The sequence below is a fragment of the Hesperophylax consimilis genome, chromosome 21, assembly GCF_061612785.1.
Source record: "Hesperophylax consimilis isolate HC1 chromosome 21, BYU_Hcon_1.0, whole genome shotgun sequence".
Lineage (NCBI taxonomy): Eukaryota > Metazoa > Arthropoda > Insecta > Trichoptera > Limnephilidae > Hesperophylax > Hesperophylax consimilis.
The window spans coordinates 14,785,664-14,809,802 of record NC_142856.1 but is presented as its reverse complement, the minus strand read 5'-3'; the positions used below and the strand labels follow the sequence as shown (position 1 = coordinate 14,809,802).

The 24,139-nt window shown below is 33.4% G+C and overlaps 1 protein-coding gene across 1 annotated transcript in view; it reads right to left on the bottom strand.

The window, feature by feature from the left end:
• LOC149413648 (uncharacterized) overlaps positions 1-9,491 on the bottom strand; it is a 98,562-nt gene extending 89,071 nt beyond the window's left edge. The window contains exon 1 of the mRNA XM_089644510.1: positions 8,988-9,491. The gene's annotated coding sequence lies outside the window, so the exon portion shown is untranslated. The remainder of the gene's footprint in view (positions 1-8,987) is intronic.
• Positions 9,492-24,139: the final 14,648 nt, after the last annotated feature.

The following is a 24,139-nucleotide window of genomic DNA, read 5'->3' as shown; positions in this document are numbered from 1 at the left end:
TCAGTGTACAGAATCCGTGACGTGACTCTAGACAGCGTTCGTACCGGTTCTCGTGACTGCAGAGGATGAAGGGCCAGAACGGATGTGCCCGGGCAGAAACGTGTCTGACTAGCGTCACGGCGCACGGCGCACGGCGTGTCGGGAAGATGCCGTTACTCGCACAGTCTAGGCGGAGTCGTGAATGCTCCGAAGCGGTGAATAGCGGCTACTATTTTGTTAGGATAATGTTTCATCCATAGAACTTTCTGTTCTCCTGGAAAAAATGTTACTAGTGACCCGAAAATTTGGTTATCTTTCCCCATTTTCATGCGAATAAAGCGAAATTCGCGAGTTCTTGTTCTTCACACAATTTTCTTGTATTTTTTTATACAAGAAAGTAGGTAACATTTAACCTGCATGCTAAATATTTATTTCTCTATGGTTGTAACAAGCTTGAATAGTCACGGAACGCAATCAACTTAGAAAACGTGACGTACTGTCATTCATTTTCGATTTTGTGAAAATGTTAATTTAGAAACGTATTTAGATTAAAAAATAATTAAAAAGTAATACAACATTACTTCTGTTGCAAAGTACCACCATTTTTGAAGAATAACACCGCTTTACCATTTAAAAATTTCTTATAAAGTAACGCGAATTTCTAGAAAAATAACGCGCATTTATTCGATAAAAAACGCAAACTTTTCGGACCCCTAACTTACGAATATTTTGGATTGTTTTATTTTTATTAGACAGGCAAGATTTTCAGCAGGTAGGTAGATATCTAGTGAGCCTAATATTCTTAGTGAACAGTTTTGATAATGATACCTACACGCATTATGATATATCTGTAAATATATGTATAATTTTTTTTGTCATAATAGAATATATATCACTCATTCCTTTTTGAAATTTGCATTATGTTGAAATTATTTGTATTAATATTTGTCTTAACTCTAACATTGACATTTTTTCGGATTCACTGCCCAAATTCAAACGTGGCATCATGTCAATAAATTAAACTATTCACAGCACATACATACAGATGCGCTAGATGCAGACACACACACACACACCTATAAACTACACAAGTCACCTGGTAATTAAGGAATAAATATATCACTTAGCAGACATTACAAGGAAACATATCATAGGTACACAACATGAAGTATCTTATTCCTGTATATTGTTTCAACTCTGTAAATCATTTACTGTTTCCATAATATAAAATAAAGATAAATAAAAATGAGTTTTCATACGCTATATATTTCATACGCTGGAGAAATATTGAGATAATAATACTTTATTTGAAGCAATTCAATCAGAAAAAAACAGAAAAGCTCCAACTAGACTTGGCATCTTATTGACAAAATATATTCATGCAAATAGCTACCTGCTTGAATAAAAATAACCTATTTATCATTCTATAAATAGCTTTTCATGGGGGGAAGAAAGAATGATACAAGTTTCTCACGCAACGTCGTACAATGGTCATGCAACTCAGTATAAGTTGTACATACGTAACGAAAAGTTAAGTCACAAAGCTTCAAAGAAATAATCAGCTCCGTAAATTAAGCTTCTTTTTAATTAAATGCATTTCTTTAACTACAGTTCTGGGAGAATAGTTTTTATTAACTTGATCGTTTGGTCATGCACCGAGAAAACTTACTGACAAAACATGTTGCTAATTTATTATGAATATCTTCAAGTTATTCGTAATCCAATTTTTAACCGAATTTCAAGCCATTAACGAATGAATTGATAGGTATCCTGATAAACTTTTAGTAGCAGGCAATACTTTGTTACGCTGTTGAGGAACGAGTTCCCGGTCTTTTACACACAAAACTTTATTTTTGGATTTAAGGTCGAAATACCACAAACACATTGAATATATATTCAGTTTGGTATTTTGGCCTAAAATCCAAAATTAACTTTTGAATAAAAACGATCCTAGTTCGTACTGGTGTAACATTTTCAAAATTATAATTGAATATGCCATAATATCATTGACTACGGACTCTTGTGCGGTATTTACATGAAAAAAATAATACATTTAAAATAAATTATTTGGGTATATTTCTTCATAGTTTTCGTGTGGAAAAACAGGTCTTTATTCTTGCTTTCATGGTTGAAGGGCAGCTATTTAAGTACCAAATTCCATGCAGATTTGGGCGGATAAGTTCTATTTTAGGAGAACTGATCATCAAAGGAACAGCTCTGCTCCTTCGGAAGGTTTGGAAATAAAGAATTGGGTTATCTGTCGCTAAGGTATTATCGACAACGTCAGTAATTTGTCATCGTTCCCGAGTACGATTGCAGATCGCCAACGAACGAACAACAGTTCACGTAAACTAAATAAAGGGAAGTACCCACTTAATTAGGTTGTATGGGCTATGAGTTTTTCAAAACTTATTGTAAAACTCTCATCGATCAACACCATTTTGAATTTTTGTCATGTGAATGATTCCCGTTAAAAGCCTATTCTTGGCTCGTTTCAGCTTTTAAACAAATACGAGCTTACGAGCCTAACAACACAACCGTTATATGGATCATAATTTGATAAAAATCTGAAAGGAGTCTATGTAGAATCAGCGTTCAGCGAAATCAGCGAAAAAAAAAACCAAATGGCTAATGACAGCCTTACAGTGTTTACCTTTAGGGCAGATGTGTTATATTGGCTAAAAAAGGCGAAACGTGGACTAAAGAAGGAGGTATAACACGGCATAATGCCTCAAGAATAAATCACTATTATACCTTTGACAAATAACACAAAAGTAATACAAATAACTGTTTCATGTAAAAAATGTACATTTACAATGTAGTGATAATCTCTAAGGTTTGAAAAAAATAACATTTAAACTAAAATTCATTCAGAAATAATCTAGGATAATAATAATCTTTAAAAATTCGCCATACTAGTCGAAAACATGTCCGTCACTACCAGTGTTAATTTGAATAAACATTGAAATTCATTTACGATATTCTGGCAAATGACTGTGAACAGTGAATTGAACTGATGTTATTATTATAGAACACATCTTAATGCGTTAAAATATTTGTAATTCTAGTAGAAAATATTGATATCTCACCTAAAATGAAGTAATCAATGACGGCAGAAATTCTATGAAACTCACAATCAGCAGATGTCAAAATATTTATCGTTTTTGTGCGGGAATAAAGATTTCAATCAAGAGGAAAAAATAGACGCCACAGAAAAGATAACAAGCTATAATAAAATAAAAACATGGGTTTTCTAAATCACTAAAGTTACGGCAAAAAAAATCACAAAGTTCGTGTTAATTTGAATTAAAACTGGGGCTGTAAGGGTTAAGGTAGGCTTTTGGCCGAGAATGATTTTCGTGGACAGGTCCTATAATCGTTTGAATATTGATTTATTTCAGTAATCCCGCTTTTTTATGCGAACACAGCAAAAGAGTCCCAACTGGACTATGGTATCATCTATTTGGGAGTGAGGTATAAGGTAGTGAAGATGTAAAGGAAATGGAAAAGACGAAGGCTGTGAAATGTTAATCGATCACCAAACATGGTTAACGCCATTTCAAGCAATGATTCGTTTCTGGTCTTGGTCTTTCACTGGGGCGATACTGATACTGAGCCATTTCTTTTGTATTTTCTTTAAATGACGATGTGGGTTGTCTAATAATAGTGTAAATCAACATTTTTAAATCGGCTTTACCACTAATGGCCATTTAGCACTTTCTCACGGAGGTTTTTGTAAATAAACAATTCACAGATAATATTATTGTGTAGGCGCGTCGGTCAGCGTGGACCAAGATATGCGCCGGTACCTACCTGTCTATTGAATACCTGCCCATCCTGCGTTGGTCCTCGTGGAACTGGTTTTATAACCGCCAAAAATCAGAGGACCGAAAACATTGAAAAATATAACTGTAAGGATGCAGAAATTCAAAGAAAACCAAGAACAAGAAAATTATTTAAAAAAATTTTTTGTAAGGAAACAAAAAAATATTAAAAATACTTTTATAATGTATGGACGCCCCGGTCAGATTTGTCCTTCAGAAGCTCTAATGGAATATGTTTGTGGCTAGTAATCACTTTCTGAGGTTTGAGGGGTTAACACGTTCTCTAAATTTATTTACTATCAACGTAAATAATACAAGAGTCTCTCAAGCGAACTCTTGGTCTTGGTGTTGAGATAATAAAAAATTCACGCGTCCCTATTTTTGGCTACGCATTTTCTGCGGTGCGAAACGATTTCTGCGAATGTAAAAGTTGGATGGATAAAAAAGAAGCAAAGAAGTGACAACATAACTTTGATAGGTCTAATGAAAGACCACCATTCACAAACATTGCTTCAAATGGTACAAGCATTTTAATTAATAATTTAATAAGACTTTGATGTAATCCAAATTATCTGGACAGATAGAGTAACATTGAAGTTGCTTGTCAAACAGCCAAGATTTTCTAAATTATTAAAATTTCTATGTTTGGAACCGTCGGATTTGGTGGAATTCTATTCTGAAGAGAAATTAAGAAGATATGAATAATAAAACCCCAAAATACTGGTCAAATCATGAGGAGGCGACAAATACAAGATCACCCAAGTGATGAATCCACTGAAATTTGTGAAATTGTAGAAGATTTAGAAAGAAAATTACTCAAATAATTGACCATATCATAAAAAGCGACTAGCCGATAACCTAGCTTAAAATAACTTTGATATTAACATGACTGGTACAAGTGCTGGAGTCTTCGAGGTCGTTCTAGGCTGCAATCTGCAGTGGTAACAGTCAACCCTGGTGATAGCCAACCTCCCAAGAACCAGAAAAAACAAGAAGAGGGCATAATTAAAAAAAAATTATTTTTAACATTTTTTTAATACACTCTGCTTTATTTCAAACACATAACATTCGTTATTGGAGTGTTATTGATCTTGACTGTAAGATTATTATGCGTTTTATAATATAAGGTAATGTTTATAAAATAATAACAATACATTCCGAATGCTACGACTGTGGAATAGTAAAAATAGTGATGACCTAACTGATGCCTTATTAAAAATACGAAGTCTATCAGCTTATAAAAACCTGTTTCCGCGTTGAAAGTTGATGGGAGGTGCCTTTCTGTTTATTCATAATAATTGAAAAGTCAAAGACATATTACTAAGATGTACATATTTCTAAATGAGTAATCCATCAGTGTAGAAGTAATTAGTAATAGGTACCTACACTGCAGGTAATAGATTTCATGCGTTGGTCTACGTGTCTCTAATGTGTTCACTTCACTATAAACAGAATTAGATAGCTTTGAATATGTGACCCACTGAACAATTTGACTTTACAGTAGCCTCCTAAATTAACTTTACAAATAAATAGGACCACCTAAGTGAAGAAAATGTTCACGTTACAAGCTTTCCTACTAGAAAAGGCGCTCCTCAGGGATCAAGTCAGGGTCTACTCTAATACAATACGTTTAATAACATTGACGTTTAAAACTTATGAGGAAGCATTGTTCCAAGCCATACTCTACAAGTAAATATGATCCTGATGATAGCCAACCTACGATTCGAGAGGGCTTCAAGAGAATAAGAAACAACTTTTAAGGAGACATGATTTGAGATTTTCACGGCTAAAGGTATTATTGTTATTGATTTTTGGATTATTGTGCTGTGTTGAGTTTTGTGCAGTTGTGCAGAGATATCTGCCCTGATGATGGACACTTTAACTCAGGGAGGAGGAAACGCAACACGGTACAATGACTCAAAAATCAAAACATCTAAACTTTTTAGATTGTGTGGTACTCAGGCATGCTTTTTCTGTTTGGGTTACTGCTTTGCACGTCGTTTCCATCATGAGCTATGGAATTTTCAATTGAGAGATTTTCTAGACATCGTGTTACAAACCATCCAAATATTATACGAATATAGTTGAACAATATTAACTAATTGAGCATTCAAAAACTTTTAACTCCTTGAAGCACGCTGTATTAAATGATAATAATTACATTATTACGTAAATTCTTAGTGAAAAAAAAATCAATTTGGCCGACTGGTTGTTATAGCAACCAGTATTATATTTTATTTTTACGGGTAATGTAAAAAAAAATACTAATTTGAATAAAGAATTTCATTTTAATTTAACAAAGATCGATTTTAGAATAGATACAATAAATAATGTTTTTCAAGGACGGTGGTTTATTTATAATTATCCGTTTTATCAATTTAATCAATTTTTAATTAACCATTTCCCTACCTTCCTCTTTCTTATTATCTTCTCCACTTTTTCGAGTGTGACCACGTACTCCAAGCAGATGAAAATGACATGTGTGGTGTAGCTTTTCTATGCATCAATTTTAATGACTTTACAACCTTTTCACGTATGTCTGCATACACAAACCAGTTATTTCTTTCTAGGTACGTGAATTGGTAGCAAACACAGGTTCATCAGCGCATAGCAAATAATTTACTGTTATTTAATGGTATTTGAGAAACCACAACTGTGCTTTTATTTTCTATTTACCTTCAAAATATTATGTTTGTATAAATAGTTCTTAATTTTTGTTAAATTTATAACCTTAAATATAAAAGTTACAAATTAATGTACACCTTAATATGTATGTATAGTTGTAATGTGTAAACTTTCCTAAATAAAGATATTATTTTTTTTTTTTTTTTTTTTTAAACTTCCGATTTAGTTGTCCGGGTTAAGTCTTCCCCAAAGGAAAAACTTAACCCTTCCACTCACTTTTCCACAAACGATCAGCTAGTCAATCAACACTATGTAAGTGCATTATATAAGTAAAATAAATACAAAACAATACAAGAACAACAACACGTCAAATCACCAGATATCAAATGGGAAAAAAAATTCACCGTCTCCAGATATTTTCATATCAGAGGGTTCGGCTCGGTAGAACTTCTAACAGGGCCTATAAATCCTACTGATCCCTCAACATAAATATTTAAAAAATCTTTTGTTATCCTACATGTATTCAAAATGACCGACTTTTGCATCTTTATATATAAATTTTTTGATAGATCTAATACGCCTAAATTTTTAATTAGAGAGCTAGGTATAATGCCAGTAGCCGAAATAACGAATGGTAATATTTTTATAGTCTGAGAATGCCAAATTCTTTTTATTTCATTTCCTAAATCTGTGTATTTTCTTATTTTTTCACTAACAGATTTTTGAATATTACAGGAATTTGGAATAGCAACATCAATGATATAAGTTATTTTTTTAATTTTGTCATGTAAAACTATATCGGGTCTATTATGACTAATCGCTCGGTCTGTTAGTATAGTTTTATCATAATATATTTTATAAAATTCGTTTTCTAAAAATGAATTTGGTTCGTATTCATAATATGGTACTACATTACGGCAGTCAATCAAGTTATGTTTAATTACCAAATTTTGGTGAATTATTTTAAAAACTTGATTGTGCCTAAATGTATACTCGGACGGTGCTAATATAGAACATCCCGATATGATATGTTCTATAGTTTCCGGAAAAGCCAAACATTTTCTACACAAATCATCAATTTGATTTGTATCTTTGATTATATGCTTTCTATAATTTTTAGTATTAATGACTCTATCCTGAATTGCAAGCATAAATCCTTCTATTTCTGCGCTCAACTCTCCAATACTCAACCATTTGTTTGACTTAATTTTGTCAACATACGTTTGGTTGAGATAATTGAAGTGTTTTGCGTGTAAAATTTTATTTGACCAGGAATCTAATAATTCCTGGTTGGGATTTATAAAAATGTTGGCATTCTCATCGTATAAATTTAAAGGTGTAATATTTCTATCTGCCTTGCAAATTATTTTGTGCATTTCTGAGCTATGAGCTTTCCTATGGAAAAAAGTTCTTAGCATTTCTACCTGATTATGTTTCAAAGAAGTTATTTTGACTATACCTCTACCTCCTAAATTTCTAGGTAAATTAACTCGTTCTATAGCTGAATTTGGATGATGGCAATTAAACTTTGTTAGCGTAGTTCTAATTAATCTTTCTAAGTTATCTAAATCTGTATTAGACCATTTAATTATGCCAAATGAGTACGTTAATAGAGGTATTGCCCAAGTATTTATTGCTTTTACTAAATTTTTAGCAGATAGATTGCATTTTAAAATTTTCCTTATCCTAGTTTGAAATTTAATCCTAATATCATTTTTAATACTACTATGGTCTAATCTATTTGATTGTGGGTATCCTAAATACTTATAAACCTCATCCCTTTTCATACTAGTAATTTGGAAATTTCTAAATATACTCTCGTCCCCATCTACAATTTTGCCTTTCTCTATATGGATCGTTCTACATTTATTATTATTATTATTATTATTATTTATAAGAAACACGAGAATCTGTTGAAATAGATCAGCTGACAATAGTAAAAAATAAATTAAAATCATTAGATCTCTCAAAAACTAAGTAGATACAGGGCATTTATTACCGTCAGATATCTGAAATTATATTGAAAATCCTGAGTAAACTCACGATAAATACGGGTATTTCAAATAAATTAAAAGATACATAATGCACAACCAATTCAATATTTAATAAAAAGCCAATTAATTTCGATCAAAAAACTTATGGTATTTTGATTTAGCGTACATTTCAATATTTATTTATACTACTATACTTAGTCATACTATAAATTAGAAATAAAACCTACTTCTATATAGGTACTTTGATAGATTAGCATGTTATAAATCAAACCTAATTCGAACGAAGATGGTTTATAAACAATAATCTTTAAATTCCATATATACATACTTACCTATGGTCGTAAATAAGTTATAATTCAATGATTAGTTGCAAGTTAATTGCAAGATGGAAATAAAACACATTTCAATACAGATATGGACTTAGTTGTAAGTTAGAAAATATAATCTACATATTCATAAGTACTCATGTATTTATTATGTAGGTACATAGTTGCACGATATAAATAAAACATATTTCATATCCTATTTAGTTGCAAGTTAGAAATAAAATAATATAAGTACTTGCCTTTTTAAAGCATCCAAGAATCCAGTTAGAATCTTCTCGGAATGATAAAAAAAAACAGCCAATGAGATGTCACTAAATATCATCCAAACTCGAAACCAGCGAAGCACAAAATTATGGAAAAAACGAACAAAGAGAAGAAAAAAATTACAACCGAATCTAGTTATCTCTTTCCACTACACTGTTATACATACTCAAAGAGACAAGGACACACCTGTTTTCACGTTTCGTTGCACAACTTTATGGCACACCTATGAAAGGAGAATAAAATAACAATATTGCATTATTTAAAAAAGAACAATTTTAAATGTTTTTAAAAATGGCGGCGTTCGCGCGTGATTTTTGTTAATAGTGAGTTTTGGAACGCACGTCATAGGTTTTGTATAGTGTTTGAATTTTTTGTGTGAAACGGTTATATTCGGGAGATTGTTCTAGAATTTAATATAATATGATTGAATGCCAACGACCGGCGTGGTCGCGTCTGTTCGCGGACTAATTCAACGTGTCTTTCTGTAAAGGTGAGACGACTCCCGCCGGTTTGCGCGGCGGGCGCCAGAGGGCGGTGTGCGGTGTTGCCACACGAAATGATTCTCGCTATCTACTATCTACCGATAGCGAGATTCCACAATTCAAATATAAACAGTAATTTTAAAAAATATGTCTCATTACATGTACGATTTCCAAATGTTAGATATTGTTAGTATGCTGAGTATGGTTGTAGTATTAGATTTATATATGCATGGCACGTAAATTTTAAATTTTGTTTGATAAAATAAAAACCTAAACAGAAAAATATTTAATCATTTTTTTCTTCTTATTATGCTGATCCGGAATGCATAGCTGAGCAGTGACCTTTTTGTCAATAGAGTTTATGTTGAAAAATATGTAAAATTTATCTATTGGAAAATAAATGTTTTTACAAATATATGTTTTCAAAATAGTAATGTTATATCATTTCCAAAAAAATATGTTACAATTGATATAAGTAATAATAAATAATGATATAACTATAAATATGTAAAAATGATTTACCCATAATTATTTATAATAACTTCATAATTTTACTATTGTTATTGATATGATTTTTAATTCAGATTTTCATTTTAAACAATTAAAAAATTTTAAATTTAAAACAACATTTATTACAAATATATGTATTTTTTTTTTATATATATATATATATATATATATATATATATATATATATATATATATATATATATATATATATATGTAGAATAATGTTCTCGGTTTACCCGCGTAAAGTAGTCCTTAAAAGGACTTTTTAATTTCTGACGTTTCGGACAGATCTCACTGTCCATCTTCAGAGGCCTTATGTCCTGAATTTCGTCTCAAACTGAACGCTTTCGCGTGTCTGTTAGGTCCGGAAGTCAAGATACAAGTGGGTGCTTATCAATTCTTATGTCTAGGACGAAGTATGCGTGTTGATAGTGATTTGACGGTAGAGGGGGTGGGGGCGGGGTTGGCAATATCAAGCAGTATGTGTGTAGCGACCTGATTGGGTTGTTTTGAACTTGTTGGAAGTGTTTCTGAGAATTTTGGAAATGTCGGTTTTGGGTTATTTTGGTCAATTATAACTTTCCAGGTGTTGGGAATTCTAATTGAGTCATTTCTGGTATTCATATTATTTTTATGTTTATGAATTTCAATTGCTTCGCGGTAAATTCTTTTTGGCTCATTGTATATGCTAGCTATTGTTGTGGTATTATTAAAGTCCATTTTATGACCTTCATTAAGGACATGTTGTACTATGGATGAAGTTAAGCGTTTATTAGTGACATCTACCTTGTGTTCTGCAATTCTCATCCGCGCACCTCCATCCTCTAAAACACACGCTTTAGACATAGATAAAGTCGTTCACAATTTGTCAAACTTTCCCCTTGATAACGCCACTAAATCAGTACTTGCAAAAGGTTTCAATTTTAGTGTAACACCTTCAAAAATTCCAAAAGAAGATATTATCACCGCAGTAGAATCATCCATCTCAAAACTTCCCTTAAACAAAGCCGAAATTATCCGACAAGAAACTTGTCATATTCTTAGAAAAGCCGTTCAACCCAAGAAAAATATTACACTAGAAGAATCTAAAGCCCTTAAGGCACTTCGTTTGAATAAAGAAATTATAGTCTTACCGGCAGATAAAGGCAACGCGACAGTAATAATGAATACAAGCGATTATAGCTCAAAAATGCGCGAAATTTTACTTGATCCTGTTTACAAAGTAAATAAAAATGACCCCACTACATACCTTGAGAAAACAACAAAAAGTAAAATCATGGCCTCCAAACTCGATGATGAAATCAAGAAGATACTTATCCCTAGAGAAAAGTCATCACGCTGTCCAAAAATGTATGGTCTTCCAAAGATTCATAAACCTAACGCACCCCTCAGGCCTATTGTTAGCTCGTGTGGTTCACCCACCCAGAAATTAGCAAAATTTCTAGCCCGACGCTTTCAGCCTTTTGTTGAAAAAGCTGATTCTTACGTGCGTAATGCTGAGCACTTTACTTCAATAATTTCTAATATAACTCTAAAAAAAGGGGACATTTTAGTTAGCTTCGATGTAGTCTCTTTGTTTACAAAAATACCAATCGTTGAAGCATTAGAGTTAATTAAAACAAAACTAGACGTTCCTGCTGATTTTATCACTTTGACGGAACATTGCCTTAAAAATACCTACTTTCAGTTTGAGGAACAAATACATAAACAAATCCTTGGGGCTCCCATGGGTTCCCCCCTTAGCCCAGTAATCGCTAATATTTATATGATGTACTTTGAATTAAAGGCACTAGAGAGCGCTCCTCTGAAACCTTCACTATGGCGTCGGTACGTAGATGATACCTTCATTATTTGGCAACACGGAATTAAAGAATTAAATAACTTTCTTATTCATTTGAACAGTATCCACGAAGATATTAAATTTACCATGGAAATCGAAGAAAACGGTTGTCTCCCATTTCTCGATATTTTAGTTAAAAAGAAAAATAACGGCAGCCTTGGCCATACCGTATATCGTAAACCGACACATACAAATAGATACTTAAACGCTTACTCCAATCACAATCCATCTCAATTATCATCAGTTATAAATACCTTAGTTACCCGATCACAACGACTAGCGGACAAAGATCATATTCACGAAGAACTAGATCTTCTTAGCAGCGCTCTTCAAGCAAATGGCTTCTCCAAATATTTAATAGACAAATCCATAAATAGACGCAAAAAAACTGATCCTGAAACGGAAGAAGAACCCCCCCTTTCTATAGCGATTCTCCCATACATCAAAGGCTCAACAGATAAAATTAGTCGTATCCTCAAAAGCAATAAAATCAAAACAATTTATAAATCGGAAAATAAAATCTCATCTCTATTAAGAAGTCCGAAAGACCACATTCCACTTGAGTCTCATGGTATTTATAAAATACCTTGTGGGGCATGTGAAAAGGTGTATATTGGACGGTGTAACAGAAAAATATCATGTAGAATTGCAGAACACAAGGTAGATGTCACTAATAAACGCTTAACTTCATCCATAGTACAACATGTCCTTAATGAAGGTCATAAAATGGACTTTAATAATACCACAACAATAGCTAGCATATACAATGAGCCAAAAAGAATTTACCGCGATGCAATTGAAATTCATAAACATAAAAATAATATGAATACCAGAAATGACTCAATTAGAATTCCCAACACCTGGAAAGTTATAATTGACCAAAATAACCCAAAACCGACATTTCCAAAATTCTCAGAAACACTTCCAACAAGTTCAAAACAACCCAATCAGGTCGCTACACACATACTGCTTGATATTGCCAACCCCGCCCCCACCCCCTCTACCGTCAAATCACTATCAACACGCATACTTCGTCCTAGACATAAGAATTGATAAGCACCCACTTGTATCTTGACTTCCGGACCTAACAGACACGCGAAAGCGTTCAGTTTGAGACGAAATTCAGGACATAAGGCCTCTGAAGATGGACAGTGAGATCTGTCCGAAACGTCAGAAATTAAAAAGTCCTTTTAAGGACTACTTTACGCGGGTAAACCGAGAACATTATTCTACATCTTACACCCGTGAAAACCTTAACCATAACATATATTCTGACTTCTCTTAAAACTTACATATTCAAATCAAAATAATTTTAAAGGTTTATAATAATAATTGCTTCGTAAGTACCTAATTTCTTACAGTTTACCTGAAAATTACATAAAAGCTGGTGTAAAATTAGCAAAATTTCTTCGTTTATCCACTCTACATACATAAACCATCTAACCCACACATAATAATATAACATAATAGTGTATTTGAAGCACGTTCATCAAATGTAGATATGTACACTAATCATAGCCAATCAGAACAAAATGAAGTTTGAAATAGCTTTAGCTGTGTTTGGTGGCATACCTGAAGAGAAAGGAACCATTGAACCCTCCTCGACCCCATCTCGTCATCTGCCCCACTCTCTTCAGCCTATAACATAACATACCCTGATTGAATACGCCACGGTTTTAAGAAATTCGGTCGGATTAGCAGATGGGATTCGGTATTCACAAAAAGGTATTTTATGTATAAAACGTGATTTATGTATAATTTATTGTAAAAGATTAAAAATCATTGATTTATATTACGATTTTAACTCGCTACTTTTATTCGCTACATTTGGCGAAGTTGTTTTTCCTTCTTTATGGCAACACCGGACAGAATTCTTTGTTTTGAATTACAGTTACTCCTAGCCATTATTCAGCTCTGTCAACGACGTAAAAATTCCTCTTGGAAACAGTTAGTTTTCGTTTTATCGATGTCCGTCACGACAGCAGTGAATGTATTTTAAAGAGCTATTACCCCAAAAGTTAACCAACCTAATAGAATTGGCTATGAAAATGTTTTTTAAAAATGTCCAAAGATGCGAAGCTATCAGTGATCGAGTGCTGGTACCGGCCCTGATTTGTGGCTTCGTTTACCTGTTAGGTAAACGAAGAATGAATGTGAATTGAATGTTGCAGAAATGAGATCTTTTTGAGGCGTATTCGGGGTAACACTTTGTAAGATCGTGTTAAAAATGTGGAGATCTGGAAAGAATGTAAGGCTGATATAAATGCGGTATTTAGGGCCGGCACTATGCAAGCGCAATTGGAGCAGTCTGCTCCGGGCGCCGAATTGTCAAGTTTCCAAGTTGCTGATAATACCTAACACCTAAAGGTACAATCTGAACATTGCTGTTCAGATTATTTTTCAAAAAAACGGCGCCACAAAAAAATACAAATCATTCGAATATTATTGATTACAGTCATCACCTTACTAGGTTCTACTGGTTTTGACAAGGGGCATCAAATTTTAACTCTATTGGTATTATTCACTATCTAATGGGACCTGGAAACATAGTCAGTGAACATCATCAAATATCCAGTAAATTTTCCTCTTCTGAAGCAACAATATTAGTTGGAATTGTATTTTTATGTATAGTTTAGCCGATCTGAAAGTGTGGCTTGTGTTGATCTATAATTTATTTTCGATCGACTTTCTTGGCCATTATCGGTGTGGAAGTGATAGTTCGTTTTTTGCTACATGCCATAGTGGAAGATACTTATCAGAATCTCACCAGTGAGGAAATTAAATGACTTTAATAACTAAATAGCTGGTTTATTATTTTTTTACCATTCTTATACACTACTTATATTCCTCAACTTATCACAGGAGACATTAGGTACCTTCCTAAAAAGAAGTCAAATAAGTTACTCATGTTATTAAATTTAGTGTAATAGAATTATTATTTGCAAGAAATCAATAAGATTGGTGTATACGTAATACTGTTATGACTTGTATTGTAAGCAAGGTATTCGGAAAATCCAGTAACCTATTATTGTGTACGAAAAATGTTTCTTGAATTGAAAACCCGCCTCCCAAATTGAAGTGACTATTATTAATTTAGCAAGCCTGCAAGAAGAAGGAGTGTTGGGAGTCCTTAGCTTAGGTGGTTGAATGTTCGGTTAAAACTGCATCCTTAAACATAAGGAACTAGAAAATAATATAATGATTATGTAAAACGAATCTAGAGCCTCAAGTGTCCTTACACAACAGGAATTAGTAACATGTGTATGTTGACGATGGATTAGTATTTAAACAGTAGGGAACAGTAATGAAATTTCAGCAGCAAACAAACAATAACAATAACTTTCAACAAAATTACATTAATATTGGGAATAAACAAAATAGGGAATATTCTATAAATATCACGTAAATACACAGGAAAAGTAACGATGATCAAAATTCGTCTGCGTTGGAGCAGGGACGGGAATCTAATCACCCCTTTAAGGGGGAGTTTGATGATACAAAAAAATAGTTCATCAATTGAACTTTCAAAATCCTTACAAATGAAAATCTATTATTTTTGACTAAGCTAGTTAATAAAACCAAGCATTATCTAAAGCAATATAACGCTATCCTTATAAGAAATATAAAAAAATAAAACATATATACATAAAAAAAATCAATTAAAAGAATCGTCAGCACCATCCACTAGACTTTGTTTCTTGCTGCACACCAAAAGCGCATTATTCATTGGCTTCGCCGCTTTGATGATCCGTGCAATTTTTTCGTAGCTTAGCAACGATTAGAACCATCGTGGTCAGCATGCTGGCATATTTTTTCTATTACATTTGATTAAGATTCTCCGAGGGCAACAATGATGTATCAATCCACCTTATTTCTATGAAGTGAATAGATTTTGATGCCAAACATATACAATATCACGCAAAATAGTATAAAATATTACTATCAAAGTCTGAATTCTTGACACATTCCAATTTTCAAAATTACAATTAAAATAAATATATGTTTTTTTTTTAATTATAGGAAGGTATTTTATCGCTTATATGATTTCTTGACACAATTAGTTGAAAATGACACTTGCATTCAAAAGAAATCTGAGTTCATTGAACCAGAGTTACAATCGGTATTCGGACAATTCAATACAGTGATAAATCAACACACTTTTAATGACATTATATTACTTGTCAAAGTTATGTTGATTTGCCACTGTGTTGAGTTGTCGTGAATCGTGACAACAGAAAATAAGTATGTTTGATGATGTCACTATAATTCTTCGTTAAAATCATATTTTTTTTATACCAATGGCTCAATCGTTTATCAATTTATCCGTTTACACCACGAGCAATCACCCACTGCGTACGAAAGTATTAGATAAGTCGAAAGGAGTATTTTGCGTAACTGATTCAGAGTCGTATAAAATACACGAATTTGTTTTCCCTAAAGGTAACGTCATTAAATAACAACCACTTTTCATTACTGGAAATTTTCGTATTCCCTAATTTCTTTCTAGTCGGGGGATTAATGAAACATACAAAGTAATTCATTTTGTTCACTGCACAAGCGATACGACACAGCCAAAAGTAAAAAACATTAAAAAAAGAAGAAAGTTTAACTGTTCCTAGACAGTTGGGACTCTTGGGCTGTATTAAAATAATAAGTGTGTTATTAATAAGTGTTCACAGGCAGAGCACGTATCCACATCAACGTGGAGTATTCGAAAGGAACGTACTGTTATAAAACGATACCCACTTGTAATCACTATCATATGTGGCCAGTAGATACAAAAACTAATCTATAAAAAGTTTAAAGTTAAAAACAAGAAGTTGATAATTATTTATTTTGATTAATCACTTTGTTGACTACAATGTTTGAGATGTACCTACTGTATCTGTATTCTGGTAAAAATTAATCACACCGATCCATATTCCTATACCCTGCAACCTGTGACACAATATTCCTTATATATTCATATATATATACAGTACTCGACTCATCTTTGTTCTTAGTCTTAGTTAGCTTTAAGACTTTATTTGTACATCTGTTTTTAGTGGGTTCAAACCACAAACAGTTCTCCAACTCGTCGTGGAAGTAGATTATAAATAATTGGTTCTTTGCATAGACATATGAATATTAGTAGACCTGCCCTAAGTGATTAAAAGCGTATTATTCCCCACTCCCCATACCGGTTCCATTGGAGCCGGCTGGGCTCGCGTATGGCTTCCCTTGAATCTTGAGAATGTGACGTCATCATTTTTGTTCGAACTAGCGTCGAGCTATGGTCGAGGCATTTTATGAAATAACACGGCAAAATAGTGGCTTGTGATATGAAAACTTGTAAAAATAGATGTGAAAAAGAGAATAAACCCAATTGTCGTATTACATTCCATATGTAAGCATCATTTTAAGCTTATTCACGTCGTATAATATGAATCAGTTGTAGAAACATATACTATCACATCGAGATACTGGTCGAATGTAGCGATTCTCAAGTGTGCGCATCGTTGTTACTTGGAAGTAAATTATGAACACTTATAAAAGTGTCTTAACTAAATACGTAAACAAAATATTTGACTCTGAAAATAGAAGAAATTTTTTTTGCCGAATTTGAGCTTCGCAAATTTGTTCATAACGTGGCGAGTAATTTGCGCTCCCATGTAAAAATGTCTATTCATTCAAAAACAGATTTTACTTTTAAGAACTAAATGGTGATATTAAAATGCGAGATGCCTATATACTGTCAGATTGATTTATTGACGAATCACAGTCAGCTTTACCCCCTTCGTTCTTCAACAGTTGATTTTACCCCTCACCTTTAATTTCTAGTCTATATATTCTTATGTCTGTGGTTCTTTGTGATAAATCAGGGATTTATTAATACTCCGCGTATTACAATGGTGACTCGATAGTCGACCTAACTAGAAACTGGCTAAATGGGATCTAGGGATAGTAAGTTTGTCTGGGAGCATTCTCCCTGGCCCTGGCGACTACTGGCCACTAGCTGCCATCTTACGGACTTCCAAACAAGCTCTTTGCATTGCCCTCTATGAGTGCATCTGTGAAGCTCTTAACTTACTCACTTCTCAACAGTTAAATAAACCTATACTTTCTGTATGGTGTAATTTTGGTAACTTATTTATTTGACACTTCTAAACCTGAATACAATGGATGGTATTCTGCAAATATTATATGGGAAAACACGCGTGTAGAGAGAAGGCAGTTGAAATGAGTTCTCTTAAGGGTCAATCACCAAACAGTTGCCCCCTTGATTAGCGTAACTATTAGTGGCTATCAAAAAAAAAACCAGAAACCATCGGGATCATGCACCTGTCAATCGGCATATTTGATGTAATCTCAGACCAGCTTCCAAAGTCCCAGAGGTCGGTCTCCTAAGAGTACCTACGCCGAAACTTACTTCTTATTATATTGATGAGTGATATTGATCATTCTTCTATAATTGACGTGACTTTTACATTATAATATATCTACATTAATAACGCAGCATCAATAATACCTACATCGATGATTCAGATACATTAAATTTTATTGATATGCACACATATACAGTGTAGTTCAAAAAAATTTTTTGCTTTTATATTTACATTGTAAAACCTAACCTAACTAGCGTAAGAGCAGTGGCGGTTCTTCCCTTAGGTCAATTGGTGTTTGACCCCCCAAAATTATAAGACAACAATAATAAATATAATAATCAATTATGTGCATCAAAACATTTAAAATGTAACGCGAAACAGCGGCGGCGGCGAGTGACTAGCAGTGACATCTGTTGTCTCTAATAGAAGCTTTCATTCACAAGTCCACACGATTGGCTGGGTCAATTTAAAGAATGTCCAATTTGGCATCTTCTGTCCCTACGCGCGCCATAGAATAAATGAGATGGCACTATATTTTTCGTCGAAGTAAAAATTAGCTTCCGAAGAAAGTTTAGGGACGCTTAGGTCATGACCGTGGGGGAGACAACACGGTGAATATTATATGTTTTACAGAGATGGTGACATAAACAAATGTCGTTTTTTCATTTTACACGCTTGTAGTGTGTGGAACAATGGTTGTTTTTCAATTGCATAGTTCGGGAAAGGATTAGAATAATTATTTATGTTGTTATCGATTTAGAATGAAACAAAACAAAAAACGTCAAAAATCATTGTCAAATAGAATCAAACACTGATTTTATTTATTTTAATGTTGTGGACAACTACATTAAAACTTAATATCTTAAAAATAATTTGCCGTAAGTACATGGATTGTGTATTTATTTCCAATTTATTATATTAACATAATATTTATTTAGAGTCCGCGACTCTAAAACTCTATAACAAATTGATATAGTTAATAATATATGGGCATTTTTCACAATATCAAATAAAGATTAGTCACACATTTTTTTCAAATGACCTACCACGACTGAATCCCTAGAGCCGCCTCTGCGTAAGAGGTATTAAATTATATTATATGTAAATTGAATAAAATGCGGAAAACGTAAAATGTATTCCTCAGTACGGAAAATCCTGGTGGGTAAAACCTTATGAAATATAATTATGTCAATACGAATAATAGTAAATATACATAAATAAAAATAAATAAATACGTGGAATCGAAATAAATACGCGAGTCAGTACAAGAAATTTATTTATTTATATGCATATGTATACTTGTCCAGTCGCAATGTATGTCAGAAAATATACTTATGATTTTTTTTTCTGCTATTGGCCAATCTTGCGCTTTGCTTGTGTATTTTTTATAATTTTTATTTTTACACACTTAATTGAGCTCGTTCCCTTACCAAACACAAGAACCTTGTTTTTTTTATGGCGAGGAAATACTATTTGTATTTAACTTTATAACATAAACAATATTTAAAAAAAAAAACAAAAAACAAACAACTTGGCTCTGACCGTCATTCAGTACTGTCCGGAACGCATTGTACTGAGATGTAGAACCAAATAACGTCATTTTTGCATGTAAAATCCTGTGACGCTACTTATACTTCAAATTAGACTCGTTTAAAAAAAAAAGACAAAAAAATTGGAAAACAACATGAAATTTGCGTTTTAATTCTGACATTGAAGATAGAGTATATTGTAATAATTGACTGCAATTCTTCATTGGATAGGAAACATGAAGTTAAAGTTTAAGTTTGCATCCAGCTATTCAGATCTAGTGCCTAAACTGTCGACTGATTATGAACACAAAGCATGTGGCATTTATTGATTTTCATGGCTGTGCCACCAGCAACAAGAACGGTGTCCAAAATCGATATCGTATGCACTTGCTAACACAGTAATACACTAAGACGTGTATACACAATGCTTTCACGTAAAGTCGGGGCTGTAATATTTTTTACTTTAATCAAAATATTTTTTTCTTTAAAAAATTTAAATACAAACATCCCCAGCGAGAAAACTAAGCAGGAACGATAGGATAATCTTCGCTGTCAACACTGGTTCATCTATATATCGTTTTGAAGCAACTACGCATCTCCCACTAACATATTTACCTACATTCCCTCACTCTGCATTCGCTTAGCCAATTATCTGTCCCTACCAGATAGTTTTGATTACCAACCGAATGACATTTGCAACATTTTATCGATACCTCGTCACTCTATTAAGACAGGCTGTGTTCACGTTAAGTGACCCTCATCGTGTATATACTATCGAGCTTGCTAAGAGAACCAGAATAGTTAACATGTGTTCTCATAAGACGTGTTCAGAAGACCAAGGGTAAGTCAGTTCCCAATTCTAACTAAATTTTAACCAGCTCCCCAAGTAATTGTGTCAATTACAGTCCACCAAAAAAACATGATTCGAATGCAATTTGCGACTACAATATCTTTGGCACGAACGACAGTATTTCCTTCCACTTTACCAGAGATCATGAGCCACTTTGTTTGAATTCTCATTTTAACGAGCAAAGTGATGACGCACCCCCACTACTAACCACTAACGGAAACATCAATAAAAGGACTTTTCGCCAAACAGAAGTGTTGTTATCTTGAGTCCGCAGACGGCCTGGCCGCATACAGCACATTCTGCACTCCAGTGGAATTCTAAAATGAGATAAATACTTATAGGTAAACAGATGATAGCCTGTTCAGGATGCATAGCTCTTCCAAAATTAACGATGATCTCATCATATATATATATATATATATATATATATATATATATATATATATATATATATATATATGCTTCTCGTGTTCTCTTAGGGCAGCGAGCTCGTGCTGACGAGGGTTGGTAAACACACCCCGAAAAACGATCAATAGTTTCCCCTACACTATGTAAGTAGGCGAAATTAGCCTAATTCTGTCAATTTTATTATGAACTGGGTAGGATTTTATTCATGCTATCACGCAATATTACAGAAGAAGTTCCAAGCCATTAGGGTTATAATTATAGTGCTCAGACATAAACAGATCTGCACTCGATAGGTCAATGGTCATGATCAAAAATACCAAAAAAATATTTAAATTACTTACGCCATTTCATTTGGAATTTCATCTAGCAAGAATATTAAAATCAAACCTATAACTTTTAAAAACATCACTAATAAAATCTTCAGAATTATAAAAATTTTGATTGATTTTAACCCATCTATAAGCATAACTCAATAAATTGAATATTATGGAAATATCGAGGGACAATAAACTGTGCAACTGAGATAATAAAAATTACGAAAGAAATCGGTTTAAAATACTGCTATGACGTTGTAACGTCATTGACTGAATGTTTGAAATAGATTTGACGTTCTTCAAAAACACCTAAACAAAAGAAATACAAAAACAGCAATAATGATAAACCGTCAGATGAAATGGATGGAATGCTCAGTATCATGCATATAATGGTGTGAAGTGAATTTCAAAATAAATTTTAAAGAACAAGGTTCCATGTGCAGTTCAAATATTGTGTCACAAATTATAGTACCTATTTAACTGATTCAGTTGGAACCTAACATCATATCTCAGGTCTGAGGGTGGAACTTTTAACATATATTATTATGATATTTTTTTGATATTCAGTAAATGACGTTGGTGTCTATATATAATGAATATAAAAAATAGTGAAGTTGGAACATTTTTCAATCAATAACTGAAATCAGTTAGATGGACCTTATTTTTCCAAGGAGTTGAATTAGAGAATGGAACGAAATGCATACATAAATGTTATTAATGGGAAATCATTACTTGGGTGATGTTGACATATTCAATACCAACTTGGCAAGTTTTGTGGATCATTTAAAACATTTATTTCAACAATACTCCTAAACACATCATGTAAACCAACAAATAGCTGTAATTTTCTGTTTTTGTTTCTTGTGTTTGTATGACTTGTTTCATAGCTTTTATCAAATGTAATTTTATTCTTATTTTTTATGTTTGAAAGTATTTGTCAAATTAAAATTATACTACCAACCATGTAAAAGCCCTCTGGGCGTTAAATAAATAAATAAAATAAACCTAAAAATCCCTACAACCTTCACCGCGTTTGGATAAAGACACCAAAAATACGATAAATGCATTTAACAATATTGTTTGGACATCAAGGACGAGAAGAACTGAATAAAGCACCACAAACAAAATGAACAGATTGATATATCTTTAAAAGAAAATTGTTGGGAAGTAAGAGCTTCACAGATGTACTCATAGAGGGCAGTGCATAGAGCTTGCTTGGAAGTCCGCAAGATGGCAGCTAGTAGTCAGTAGTCGCCAGGACCAGTTAGAATGCTTCCAGACAAACTTGGTGTTTTCAGATCTCATTTATCCAGCTTCTAGTTAGGTCGACTATCGAGTCACCATTGTAATACGCGAAGTATTAATAAATCCCTGATTTAAACACAAGAACCTATTATTTAAAATCTCCTTCCACGACGATTTGGAGAACTGTTTGTGGGAACACAACAAAAATCAATGCATAAGTTTGCATTACATTTACTTTTGCATTACAATAAACGGATCTATAAATCTTTCATAACCGGCATAACGGAATGTACCGTTAAGGTTTGTTTAGATTTTGGATACGCGTCTCAAAATTTGAATATTGATGACGATTCTGTATTACTACATTATTAAGACCTGCACCGGAGACCAAAGATTTCAAATTTTTATTTCATGTTGATTGAAAACCACAAGTGAAATAATTGTTTACCGATGAAAATATATTTTATTGTTAATATGTTACATCCCCGACAACCAGCAGATACCTAAATGTATTAGTCCCTTCCTTAGAAGTCTTTCATGAGTGGATCTTTTGATATCAGTCGACGATTAGTGTTTCAAAGACCAAATCATGTCTGATAACGACCAAATTGGCTAGAAATGACAAATATAGTCTACATCAACGAAAACAGTCATTTCAACAAGTCTCCCATTGGCTTGATTCGTGTAACACTGGTCTTGGCTCTGACTCTGGTCTATCAGGCGAGGGCCCAGAGTCAAGTTACCATCTCAGAAGCTGTGCTACCGTACTGGCAGATAATTTCCATAGCCCCAAGACACTTGAAAAAACACTGACTGTGCGGAAACTGGTAGCTCTTTTAATAGATTCCCATATCACAAGCGGAATGCAGTCAGTTTGGAGCAGACGTTGTTATTTTGAGACGGCCAGGGTATCGATTCTCCAATCCAGGCCGCTCGCAATCGCCGTCCAAAGTACATACATAGGTCGACGTTCTTATTTTTGAGTCTCGTCGAAAGTACATACACCAAACGTCAAAAGTTATTGCACTCAAACAACGGGTGGGTCGAATCACTCGTTGTCGAGTGAAATGACTTCGTCGAGAATCGAGGCCCTGAAAGCAGCAGATCGTCTCGGAGCAGGCTCTCAAATCAGAAGCTGGATTATTTACTTGCGTTGGCAGATACAGTAAAATATTTTTTTTTGCCACAGAATGGCATACGAAGGAGAAGAAGACATTTTAATGAATTTAAAACTGTCATTTAGTGAATGAATTTTGCTGACCAATGACTCTAAAATTTGGAAATAAGGTAGAAAATGGATCATTGAATATTCAAATGAACTGTGAATTAGAAAATCTAGAGCCCAAGACATCGCAAAAACAACGAGGATTGTACCCGATGAAAGAATAACATATGACAGGACACGAACGATTGTGACTGTGTGTGTGTGTGTCCCAATAGAAGCAACGCAAAGGCAAACAGAGGAAGAGGTGGTATACTGGTTGTAAGAAGATTGTAGCAGAACGGGAACATTGAGTACTGGAGTTATATCTTAAGGCTCCGTAGTAAGCTTTCAAAAAGAAGAAAAAGATGGTTTTAAAAGGA